The sequence below is a fragment of the Megalobrama amblycephala genome, linkage group LG1, assembly GCF_018812025.1.
Source record: "Megalobrama amblycephala isolate DHTTF-2021 linkage group LG1, ASM1881202v1, whole genome shotgun sequence".
NCBI lineage: Eukaryota > Metazoa > Chordata > Actinopteri > Cypriniformes > Xenocyprididae > Megalobrama > Megalobrama amblycephala.
The window spans coordinates 38,557,288-38,570,899 of NC_063044.1; positions in this window are offsets into that span (position 1 = coordinate 38,557,288).

Here is a 13,612-nt window from a genome sequence, read left to right on the forward strand (position 1 = left end):
CAAATAAACATGAATGAACATGAGAATGAACGTTGTTTCAAACATGGAAAGACGTCAGTACACACCATTTTTCAAGTTCAAGTCCACCGAGGTTAATCTCCTAACTCCTGACTGCTTTGTCGGACAAAATAGCGGATTCAACATTATGATTGGTTAGATCACTTGTCAATCAAACTCCCGGCGAAGGGTCAATTAACATCCAAATTAATTTGGTTATTATGGTAATTAACACAACAGAGCCCAAAATTCAACAATAAACTGCTCAATAGTCTGGATTCAAACAGATTTACTGAATAGAAAATGTTGTTTGTGTGCATGTTATTACTTGAGGTCAGTGGCTCGCTCCATTATTTTATAGTGCAGATCATTTTTTAAAAGATTGGGCAGCTAGAGTTAAGTGTGCTGCATATGGCAAAACACTGGGCTCAGCACTGATACTCTGTTTACTGTACACCTATGCTTCTTCTATACAACAATGCTCACATAAGCAGCAGATATGGGCTCCAAAATAAATATGCACGCTTACGTGTGCGGTATGAAAAAGGCCCTAGGGATCAAATTGAGCTGTAATTATGCTGTGGTTGTCTCAGTCAATAAACCAACAATAGAACATTTCTGTCAGCGCTGTTCATACGAGGTTCTTTCTTCATGCCTCAGGTCTAAGTGTGTGTGCTGTTCTCTAACGCTCAGACATTTAGGTTTGGGCATGAATAAATGAACACTTCAGTCTCAGAGAGCATTTTTCCAGAGTGAGGGGTACTGCACACTAGACTGAGGTGAGGAGATGCCAATCGCTGAGAATGAAGGCTGAAGGCTGAAGGCTGAGTCGATCTCATTCCAGGGTCAGTCAGAGTCAAGGAGCCTGGATCCATCTCAGGAGATGCCACAGGTTAGGGAGATGAAGGGATTGCGAACAGATTGTGTGTGTGTTTTTTGTGGAAGTTTATGCATTGCATGTGTGTTTGCAGTTCCAGTCTGTTGGCTGACAGGCTTCCTGTTAATGAGCAGCTGTCTAGCATCACTATTCATGAGACCTGGCTGTCACACCTCGCACTCAGAGCAGCAACATATGAACCCCCCTGGCTCTTATTACTGGAGCGCTTCACCAACACACACACACCTCTATTCTACGGCAGTGAGTACCCCATTAGCCTCATACTTTTGCTACCCTTCATAAGTTCCAGTTACTCACCTGAAGGTGAGCCTTTAAGAGCACACCAAGTGTGTGCTTCGTAACACCAAGTGTGCTCTTGAAGGCCCACTGAAGTGCCTTGAAACAAGCAGCATTATTTAATGTGTTGACGTCGTTTCCACTGAAGCACACAGACAGGACATATCGAACAGCCATTAGCGTTTCATTTAAATCACAGCTCGGCCAGAGCCATTGAGCTTGGTAAAGCCGCAGTTTCCTCCTAATCTCTTGTTTCTCCTCCCAATCTCCTCCATATCGTTTCTAAATATAGCATTCTGTGCAGAATTCTTGATCCATTCTGTGCTAATGCTAACCGGAGCAGACTGTTTGTTCACTGCAGCGGTTCACGTGACATTAACGTGACATTTATTCGCCCCAAAGGAAAGCATATTTACTCTGAATTGTCCCTATCCACTATATAGTGCACTATGTGCCATTCACCATGAAGAAAATTGTAAAGGTGTGAACAAGTGACCGATTTCAGCCACAGCTTCAGTGTCTTATAATTTATAATGTAGGGGGTGGGATGCTTTATTCTACAAAGCATTTGAAGTTAAGTTTTTGACAAGTGAATGTGGTGTTTTTTTCTGTCATTTCAACGGCTGCATCTGAGGCAGTAAGTGCATCATTACGTGTTCATCAACTTACAGGTTAAGTTTATTGTAGCTATGTATTTGGGAGCTCAGTTTTTTGTCATTTGGCCAAAATCTCAATGTTAGTTGAAGTTGAAGTGCTACACACAGCCTTTAAGACAATATTGGCTATGATTCAAAAACAAACGCTAGACTAAGACATTCTTCTCTGTTCCTCAAATACATCCCAGCTAACAATTATTGGTTCCCAGAACGTTCTTCTTTAAGGTTTGTTTTTGGTTAGCGAGGAAAGTTTTCTTAATGAAAATAAAACATTGGTTTTTGGTTTGTAGAACATTATTCTAATGTTCCCCTAATGTTATTTTAACATTCCTATAGCATTATTTTAACTTCATATAACGTTATTTTAACATTCTTGTAACGTTATTCTAACATTCCTTTAATGTTATTTTAACGTTGTTCTAACATTATTTTAAACTTCATATAACGTTATTTTAACATTCTTGTAACGTTATTCTAACATTCCTTTAATGTTATTTTAACGTTGTTCTGACATTATTTTAAACTTCATATAACGTTATTTTAACATTCTTGTAACGTTATTATAACATTCCTTTAATGTTATTTTAACGTTGTTCTAACATTCCTCTAATATTATTTTAACATTCCTATAACATTATTTTAATGTTCCTGTAATGTTATTCTAACATTCCTTTAATGTTATTTTAACATTCCTATAACATTATTTGAAACTTCAAATAACGTTATGTTAACGTTCTTGCAACATTACTCTAATATTCCTTTAATGTTATTTTAACATTCCTATGACATTATTTTAAACTTCATATAATGTTATTTTAAAATTCTTGTAACGTTATTATAACATTCCTTTAATGTTATTTTAACGTTGTTCTAACATTCCTCTAATGTTATTTTAACATTCCTATAACATTATTTTAATGTTCCTGTAATGTTATTCTAACGTTCTCCTAACGTTATTTTAACGTTAGTTCCCAGGACGTTCTTCTTTAAGGTTTGTTTTTGGTTAGCCAGGAAAGTTTTCTTAACGGAAATAAAACATTCATTTTTGGTTTGTAGAACATTATTCTAACGTTACCCTAATGTTATTTTAACAATCCTATAACATTATTTTAAACTTCATATAACGTTATTTTAACATTCTTGTAACGTTATTATAACGTTCCTTTAATGTTATTTTAACGTTATTCTAACATTATTTTAACATTCCTATAACATTATTTTAACGTTCCTATAACGTTATTCTAACGTTAGTTTTGGTTCCCAGAAAGGGGGTTTAAATTTTGTTTTTGGTTAGCCAGGAAAGTTTTCTTAACATAAATAGAACATTAGTTTTTGGTTTGTAGAACACTATTCTAATGTTCTCCTAACGTTAAGTGACGAGACTGTAAGTTTGAATGATTTTATCTTCTGATTATGAATTGTGTCATTGTATTGGAGCACACTACCTTATACGTAACAGTAAGGCTAACATATTCATACTAGAAGCCAGAAAACTTCAATTTTGATTTCATGGGGACTTTAAAGATAAGCATAGCTATGTTGTCTTCTAAGATGGCTTCTTTTGATTAAACCCCAAATACACTGCAGTGAGATCAGATGGGGAAAAATCATTCAAGAAGTTGAGTTGCTGCCTAATAGTGTTTTTTGAATCAATCATTTATAATGTACAACAGTTAAGATGCTGCCTGATAAGTCAGTTGCTAATGTAGGCTGTAGACGGCAGGTTTTGGAGCAGACTGTTTTTTTGTTGTTGTTGTTGGGTTTTTTTACACTATCAAAATGCAAATGGCCCGGCTACAAAATCTTGTTGTGATAACAACTCCATGGTTTAACATAAGGTACTAGTGTAAATTAGCACATATTGCATATTTTATGCCTGTGACAAAAATCTAATTTATGTTGGTTAAGGATGCATCACCCACGAACAATGCAAAGTTGTATAATTATAATTATATTCCAGGTATTGCAAGTATATACAAAACTTTTATAGCTTTTTTCAGCATGTATGTTACATCGTCATTTCATCATTCGTGCCTTGAAACTATACTACTTGATAGGCCTATACACAGTTATGCAAACAAACTTTATGTTGATGACCTCATGGAGATATCTGGTTTTGCACGCCACGGCATAATTATTAATGGGGTCAGTTATGCCATGTTAACCCCCCTCAAATAACATGACATCCAACACACTGAGAGCATTGCACATACTGATGTTGATAAAAACCAGCACTGCGTCTGACGTCCCTCTCAGGAGCTCTGCGCTTTCATCTTAAGAAGCAGAAGAGCTCTAGGGACTTCACTAAAGCAATTTTTTCTGATGTCCATGAGGGGACAGATGTAAGTCTGCGTCACACCCCACAGGACAACCAGTGTGTATCTGTGTCTGTGTGTGTGAGAGATGTGTGGCAAGATGAAATGAGAGAGTGCTGTGTTAATGGGCTGAGTGCAGGCTCGGCTAGACAGACTGATTTATGCAGGCTCATACTCAACTCTAACTGTGTTTGTCCAAAAACCTTTAGTGTATATTACCAGCAAACTATTCCACAAAAAAACTACTTTAAAATGCATTCTAATACAAACAGTTGACAAAATAATTGAATCTTTCCCATATTGATGAAACAAGAAGTTTGGGTGGGACATTACAAAAGCCTTGTGCCTCTTTTTAAGTAGCAGTTATGTCGATTTTTCACCGTGATTTTGCAAAGTAAGACATTTTCCTGAGTCAAATATTTTGCTGATATTGGAACAACATTCATGCCTGAAAATTTAGTCCTAACCATACCCATAACGTATTCCTAAAGTCAGAAGGAAATGATAGGTGAATAACACTGATGTAGAATCACCTAACCCTGGTCAGATTTGACTGGTTGATTGAAATGTTGTTCCAGGATCAACAAAGATGTTGAAGAACATGTTCTGATTGGTGAAATCAATGTAATGCCCTAGAATCACATAATCACGTTGCCTGCAGAAAACACATAACATTCTAAAGGATTTACATCACCCTGCCCATCATCTGTTTGAACTGCTACCATCTGGAAAACGCTACAGGTCTATTAAAACACGCACCACAAGATTCATGAACAGTTTTTATCCAAAAGCTGTTTTTTTTTTTTTTTTTTTTTGCTGTATACGTTGGAAAGTTTATAATTTCATTGTATGTTTTTTACAATGACAATAAAAGAAGAATTGAATTGTATAGCAACTAATCACAGTTTGTTTTGTACAGCGACATGTTTAGGGGAGTGGAAATGTAAAGTTGATGTCCTTACAATAATAGACCAGTGTGTAAAACATACTTTTGACAGACCAGCATTTAGTTTATCCTGATAACCACTCATTGTCACAGTTGTAAACATGATGACTTTTTAATTTGTGAGGGGATTTGGCGTCACAACAGTTTTGTTTCCAGGCAGACCATTAAAGAACATGACACACACGTTTCTAAGAAATTCTGTAGGATTCAACCAATCAGATGATGACTTTGAAACTCCTGAAGTCTTTCCAATTTTGTGTGCAATATGCATCAGACGTTTAACCAACTCTCCATGGGTGTGATGACTGAGGCTACAGGTGCAGCTGCAGGTGGTATTAGGGGGCGGGGCATTCTTATTCTAGAGTGCATCTGATTGGACAAAAATCTGTGTAGTGCAGGATAAGCCATCAATATTTTTGGTCTGTTTTCCCAGAAGATAAAGCCTGCTAAGAATTAATTTTGTAAACTGGTTGAAGATATAAAGCTAATGCTCTGAATGTAAGTAATACAAAAAAAAAAAAAGTGAAAAATATGGAATGCCAAACATGGCACATGGGGAAAAAACAAGGTATATGAATTTAAGAGCCCATCCACATGGAGATGCGTTTAGATGTATACGTAAAAATGTTGTATCGTATCGGCATTTCATCCAGATGGATCCGGCGTTTTGGGAGCCTAAAACCACTATTTTTTGTGGATAAATCTGAAAAGACACCCTTGCATTTTCGTGTTTACAGCCAATCCGTATATTTTGTGATATACCCCACGTCTCGACCCTAGTCAGACACCGTTACCTTACGTAACAGCAACAACAACAACGGCGGACTACATGCTTGTGTTCGTGCCGCAGAAGCTACTGAGCCTATTAGCTTTACTAAAGTAAAGCTTTATTTCTAAGCTTTACTAAAGTTTGTATAAAGCGCGCAAGGTTTATGCGCATACACCAAGTCTCCATTTTTAGCGTATCTCTGTGGCAGAATTACAGCGCCACATACTGAGCTGGCATGTATACTACATTGTTTTGAGTCAGTTTGAGGGGTTTCGTGTGTACGCAGATATTTCTTGAGACAAGGAAAAAAAAGGATCGGATAGGGAAGCTCTGGCTTTGTGTGGATGTGGCATAAGAATCTATTCCCTCTTTTAGTTAAATCGTAGCCACAACAAGAAAACTATTTAGTACAACATGGCCACAAATTCATACGTTATGGGGATCCCAACCCCGTAGTATGGAAGAGGATTAGGGCCAAGCAATAATAAAAAAATAAAACCATCTCGAGATTAAAGTTGTTACATTTCGAGAAAAAACTCGTTAAATTTCGAGAAAAAAAGTCGAAATAAAATGTTGAGAATAAACTCGTTAAATTACGAGAAAAAAGTCGTGATAAAATGTTGAGAATAATGTAATTAAATTACGAGAAAAAAGTCGTCAGATTATGAGAACAAATTCGTTAAATTATGACATTTTTCTCGTAATTTAACGACTTTTTTCTCATTAATTTAAAGGTCCCGTTTTTCGTGTTTTTTTGAAGCTTTGATTGTGTTTATAGTGTGCAATATAACGTGTTCATGTTTCGCATGTAAAAAAACACAGTATTTTTCACATAATTTACTTATCTGTATACCGCTGTTTCCACTGTCATAAAAACGGGCTGATGACTTCCTTGTTCTATGAAGTCCCTCCTTCAGAAATACGTAACGAGTTCTGATTGTGCCAGCGGTTCCTGTGTTGTGATTCGACAGCAGCTTAGCGAACCTTGCCCGGAAAGGTCACGCCTCTTACCATAACGTGGAGATGCACGCGCTCAGTGTTATTGTAAACATGTCTTTCATTTTACCCTATCAATTTGAGCCGGAATCAGACCCGGTGATTGGACTGCGGGATGAAAATAACAGCGTTTCGACGACATGGCGACAAACACACTCTACAAACGCAACTCTTGTGTATTCCTGTGGGCGAAGGTTAGTCAAAAAACTGTTTTAGTGACGTCATTAAAGAAGGAAGTAGAGGGATGTAGTCCAAACTGGCCGTTCGATGTAGGCGACTTCTGTTAAATAAAATATCTCGCTTGGCATTGAACTTTGAGCTTTAAAATTTTACAGATTTTATTTATACTCTAACAACAACATTACACACTAACTAAAGTTTAAAACATGGGATCACGAAGAACGGGACCTTTAATAAGTTTATTCTCAACGTTTTATCTCGACTTTTTTCTCGAAATTTAACGACATTTTTCTCATAATTTAACTAATTTGTTCTCGTAATTTAACGACTTTTTTCTCGTAATTTAATGACTTTATTCTCAACATTTTATCTCGAGTTTTTTCTCGAAATTTAACAACTTTAATCTCGAGATGGTTTTATTTTTTTATTATTGCTTGGCCCTAATCCTCTTCCGTACCCTAGAGTTTATGGGACTACAGAAAAAATACTTTTCATTGCACATATCAAAACAAGTTATTTCAAATACTTTTCTGATTTTTTCCAGTCATAAAAGTGCCATACAAAATTCTGCAATATTGGCAAATAAATTTACCTGTGTTTTTTTTTTTCTTCCTGACAGCTTTTGACACTCCATCACCACTGAAATAAGTTGCTTCCGAATCAATGTACTGAATAGACACTTGCTTTAAAGACAGAATGAGAGCAATACAGAAAGGGATAAAGACAAAGTGGTCTATGATGCTTTCTTAGGAGCAGTCACAGCTATACTACAGTAAGAACAATTTATTATATTGTGGGGCAACATATAATGAATTGTCATTATTTATAGATTTCTAGTTATATATAGATTTTTTTTTTCTTTTTCATTTTTGAAGACAGCGTGAGTACTGCTTGACTGTGCAAAAAAAATGACCACGTCAGTACTTGAGTATTGTAGTTGGTTGCTAGGGTGCTGTTATGATGCTCTGGGTCAGTGCTTCTTGGCCCAAGTCACAAGATCCCACCCAAGTGTCTATAAGGTTTTGGTCCCTAGATCCCTTCTTGTCTATTAGATTTTCAGGTGAACACCATGTCCAGTTTCTTAGAACAGTAAAAGCACATCTGTCCTCAACAAACCGCATGATTTGAGATACCATTTGTGCATGAAGAATATGGGATGGGTTACATACAAGTAACTTCAAATCCCTAGCCATATATCAACAGGTATAATTGAGTTCAGTACAGTGAGTGATATGAACCATTCCCTCTATATTTCACACTAATCCAGCTAAATTCATGTAGATTTTTCAATATGCATTCTTTTCCTGAACAAAGTTGGGTAAAATTAGATTTCGCATTCAATCTACCCCTCACTGCTGCCTGGTAATAATGATGCATTACTGTAGTCATTTAGGCCAGTGTCTCTTAAGGGCCTCACAGGAATAATCCTACAAATTACATTTTCAACTTGCTCTTTTGCTCGAGCAGTTAGTGGCTGCTGTAGCACTCAGTTGCATACAAAAAATATCCATTTAGAGCTCTACATTTACAGTAATTAGTGCTAAAAATCCTTCATGTTTCTGTGGTTAAAACATAGCTGCTTTTCTGCTCTCTCTTAATATACCAATACGTCAAGAAATTATTTTCTTGCCTCAGGGGAACATTCCGCAGTAGAGGGTTAACGCTACGAATTGTATTTTTGATTAAATCCTTGCTGTACGTGCTGCACTTCTGTCTTTGACGTTACAATTAACATGATCAGTGGAAGTGACATCAACATGCTGTTGAGCTGCGAGTCGTGACAGTAGCAAAAGAAATTCACAAATTTGGATTGATTTATGGCCTTTTTTATAGCAAATTCTGTCTGTCTTGTTCTGCTGTAGTGGCGATTACAGCACAGATCTCTCTGATTACGAGACTTAGTGCATGTAAAATGAAAATCAAAGGGAGGACTGTGGGTAGTTTGAATTCTCCTCTCAAGATCAGAGGTAGCCTAGCTCTGCAAAGACATGATCAAGCCACAAAGTCTCTCTCTCTCTCTCTCTCTCTCTCTCTCTCTCTCCGTTTAAAGATTTATGGCGATTGTCCCTATACCCTCTGAAAAAGCTACTGGGTCTGATTCTTTCCGATAGAGAGAACCAACCATGTCAGCATTCATTCTGGGCTAAATTGCTGGGTTTGATGCAAGATGGAGGTAAATTTGAAGGTACTCTGAGGCAAAAGAAATACGTGGAGCTATTCTGAATTCTAAAGAAAATGGCTTTTTGATGTATCTATGACATATATGTTCACTTCTGTTAAAATATATGAAGTAAAGTGTCAGCTTAAAGGCCAAGGCTGTTTCCAAAGGCGGCTAATCGCAAGAGTGCTGTCCGAGGTACTGCAGCTACAGTTCATTATGGCAATTGCTGTAATCATTAAATATTCTGCAGTTGCTGACAGAAAAGCTGTCAGTTTGTATTTTCATTAATGTTCCTGTCAGAAACATTTATTTTTTTCTCAGATGATTCGTACACATAGTGCTTACCCATCTTCCAAAGTGGAGTCCTGTAGAAATCTAAAAAAAAAAAAAGCACTATAAGCAGTTAACCATTGTTCATTTTTATATTACAAAAATAGATGTGTCAAAAAATAAGGATGTTACTAAGATACAGGGATTCAAACTCATTAGTGGTGAAAAAGGTAACTCTATGGCTAACAAAGATAGGACACCACCAAAGGGGAGGAAAAAATACAGTCAATTTTAGCTTATAAACATAGGGAAAAGTCAACCTAGGCTCTTTTCTTTTCTTTCTTTTTGAGCTTTGTCTCGTGCCACATTTACTCTTTTTAATGGAATCCATTCAATATTACTAAATAATTTGCTTTTCACTATGCCCAGAATGTATGATTGCAGACAAAATATATAAGTTATATTGAACATTCATGGAGCAACAGATTTTAAATGAAAATAAATCATAAAAGTGGTTTATTTTGTTTAAAAATCATATAAATGTATGAGGTGGCAAATACTTTAGCTAAAATAATAAGTTAATACTCGTTTAAAAGAATCACTTTAGCAAAGTTTGTACTATTTTCTGTTTATTTTGATATATCATGTTAATCATTGTGCCTTTAGCCCCAACAGCAAGCGTGCTTTTTACCCCAAATACCATACTTTTACATATTCTTTGGTTTTTGAAAACCTGTTGCATTAATTACCTTGAACAAAATTGAAAAGCATTAACAAGACCTTTGTCTCAAAATATATTCAATAATTTTAGCGATTCTCATTAAATCTACAACATTTTAAAAAACACTGAATATTAGATCAAATTAGCACAGAATCAACTTCGTGCTGCTGACCACGATCTTGTCAAGGATCAACCGAATTTCCACATGCATCTTGAAAAGCGGATGTTTAGAAAAGTGCTACGGCAAGTTTTTGTGTCATCTAGTGGTTTAGAGAAAATTTTCAATTTTTTAAAGAAATTCAAACAATACCGTTTTGTGGCTCTTTAATGTGTCGTGACGATCACTGTAGCACGTAAGTTTTAAGTGGTATGTGAACCAATAATCTCTTTATTACTAGTTATAGCACAAAATAAACATGAATGAACATCAGAAGGTATGGTGTTTCAACCACAGAAAGACATCAACACACACCATTTTTTTTAAGTTCAAGTCCACCAACGTTAATCTATTAACTCTCCTGTCTGGTTTGTTTGTTGGACAAAATGGCGAATTTGGCATTATGACTGGTCAGAACTCCTGCTGAAGAGTGAATTCAGGACTCAACAATAAGGATTTTTTAGTTTGCAATATAACCATACCCACAAATACCATACTTTTACATATTCTTTGGTTTTTGAAAACCTGTTGCATTAATTACCTTGAACAAAATTGAAAATCATTAACAAGACCTTTGTCTCAAAATATATTCAATAATTTTAGCGATTCTCATTAAATCTACAACATTTTAAAAAACATTGAATATTAGATCAAATTAGCACAGAATCAACTTCGTGCTGCTGACTACGATCTTGTCAATGATCAACCGAATTTCCACATGCATCTTGAAAAGCGGATGTTTTGAAAAGTGCTACGGCAAGTTTTTGTGTCATCTAGTGGTTTAGAGAAAATTTTCAATTTTTAAAGAAATTCAAACAATACCGTTTTGTGGCTCTTTAATGTGTCGTGACGATCACTGTAGCACGTCAGTTTTAAGTGGTATGTGAACCAATAATCTCTTTATTACTAGTTATAGCACAAAATAAACATGAATGAACATCAGAAGGTATGGTGTTTCAACCACAGAAAGACATCAACACACACCATTTTTTTTAAGTTCAAGTCCACCAACGTTAATCTATTAACTCTCCTGTCTGGTTTGTTTGTTGGACAAAATGGCGAATTTGGCATTATGACTGGTCAGAACTCCTGTCAATCAAACTCCTGCTGAAGAGTGAATTCAGGGCTCAACAATAAGGATTTTTTAGTTAGCTCTGCCAATATTTTGACCATCAGAACATAACAAAAATTTTAGTTTACACTTTATTTTGATAGTCCACTTTCGACATTGTGGCTACATCTGAAAACTGCAGCTGACTTGTTGCCTCACTGCCACAATGACTTTGCAGGCAGTGTTTGTGCACAAAGGCACCTCATGAAAAGCTAACTTTGGATTCGGATGTGCCTTGATGCCTTCCTACCTTGGAATGATTCTTTCAGTTTTTGGATGCAGCCACTAACTCTAAGTAACTTTGCAGCTACTGTACATGTCAACTAACTCTCATTAATTTGCAACTACATGTCAACTAACTCTCATTAGAGTATTAGTAGAGTAGGTACTGGTAGGGTTAGTGTTAGTAAGTTGACCTGTACTTGCAAAGTTAGAGTCAGTAAAATGTCTGTTGGGGAGCATCAAAATAAAGAGTTAACAGATATTAAGCAGTTAGTCTAATAATACTCTTTTGAGAGTTAGTTGACATGTAGTTGCATAGCTACTTATAAGGGGCTTTCGCACCAGAGGAACCTTTTCATAGTTCCTAGAACTATTGGCTGAAGTACCTGGATCTTGCCGTGTTTGCACTGCAGGAACTAGGAACGATTTTAGTTCTAGGAACTCCTTTTTTGGGGGAACTAAATTAGCTCTTACTTCAGAGTAGGGTCTAAACCAGCACTATAGGAACTATCAGCGATGTGAGTGTACATTGATTAGTCAAATGCATGTCAAACACCGGCACCCAGCATTTTTAAAAAGCAGTGTAAACATTACTTCACGAACATGGAAAACAGCGATAACAGCATTTACCTGTTGTCTGCGGGGTTGTGTTCTTTTCTTCGCCTAATACTGAAAGTTGTCGCCTAATACTGAAAGTAATACTGAAAGTTGTCATATGAGATTTCAACTCTTAGCCCCACTTTTTGCTCTTTCAGTCATGTAGAATTCACGTAACTTACATTCCATCTCCGTTATCATGAACTTGGCTAAAGTTGGTTTTATATTCGCACATTCGGACATCCATATTCAATAGTCTTGTTAATCACACTACATTGGACATTCAGTGGACATTCACAAGTAAATATGCCATTAAAACAATACTTGCCTATTTTGATCGACTGTGAAAAATGTTGTAAGTTGACAATCGTTGGTTGTCAATATCATGTCGCTGCTTAAAATTCGCAAACATTAATTTATTGCACATTTATTGGAAAGTCTGAATTTATCATAAGTCCGAATGTGCGAATATAAAACCAACTTTACCCAAGTTTATCACGAAACCCATGACACACAACAAACACAGCTCCGATCACGGTATCTTCCATCCACCGGTTTTTAGCGTTTGTAAATGCCGCACTTAAGGGCCCGCTGAAGTGTCTTGGAACGCGCAGCATTATTCAATGTGTTGACATAATTTCAACTGAAAAAGGAAGACGGGCGATATATATCGAACAGTCCCGCCCCCTTTTTTAAAATAGCCAATAGCGTTTTGTTTATATAACAGCTTGGCCCAGAGCCATTAAACTCAGTAAAACCTCTGTTTCCTTTTAATATCTAACCGTTTATCCTCCTAAAGGATAAATACCTAACCTCCTCCTCCTCTATATCACTTTAAAATATAGCATTCTGTGCAGAATTTAAATGGGTCTGATACCTTTCGTGGTCTGAGCCGACTCGCGGATATGATCCGCTCTGTGCTCTCGTGTCCCTGGGCCAGAGCAGACTGCGCTCGCGCTGCGGCGGTTATACTATGTTATACTATATATATATATATATCATGTTATACTAAAGGCTGATTTATACTTCAGTGTCGGACCTACGCCTTAGGCTATGCATCTGTTTTCATTTATAGTTCTGCGTCATTGTCCGCGTCAACATGCATGCAGACCACTAGTAGGCAGTGTCCGCGGCCATGTTGAGTATCAAGGCAAAAGCCGAAGAAGAAGCAACTTGTCATATGTGTTGTCAGAGAAGCTTACAAATAGAAGCGGCAAATAGGTAACGACTTTTGTTGCAGTATGACTGCATGTGTCCCCTGAAACAGAGCATTTTTTCACTCCTATGGAAGTTGAAAACGCTCGCTCTTCTCCGATTGCTCCGCACCAGTTTTTTAACTT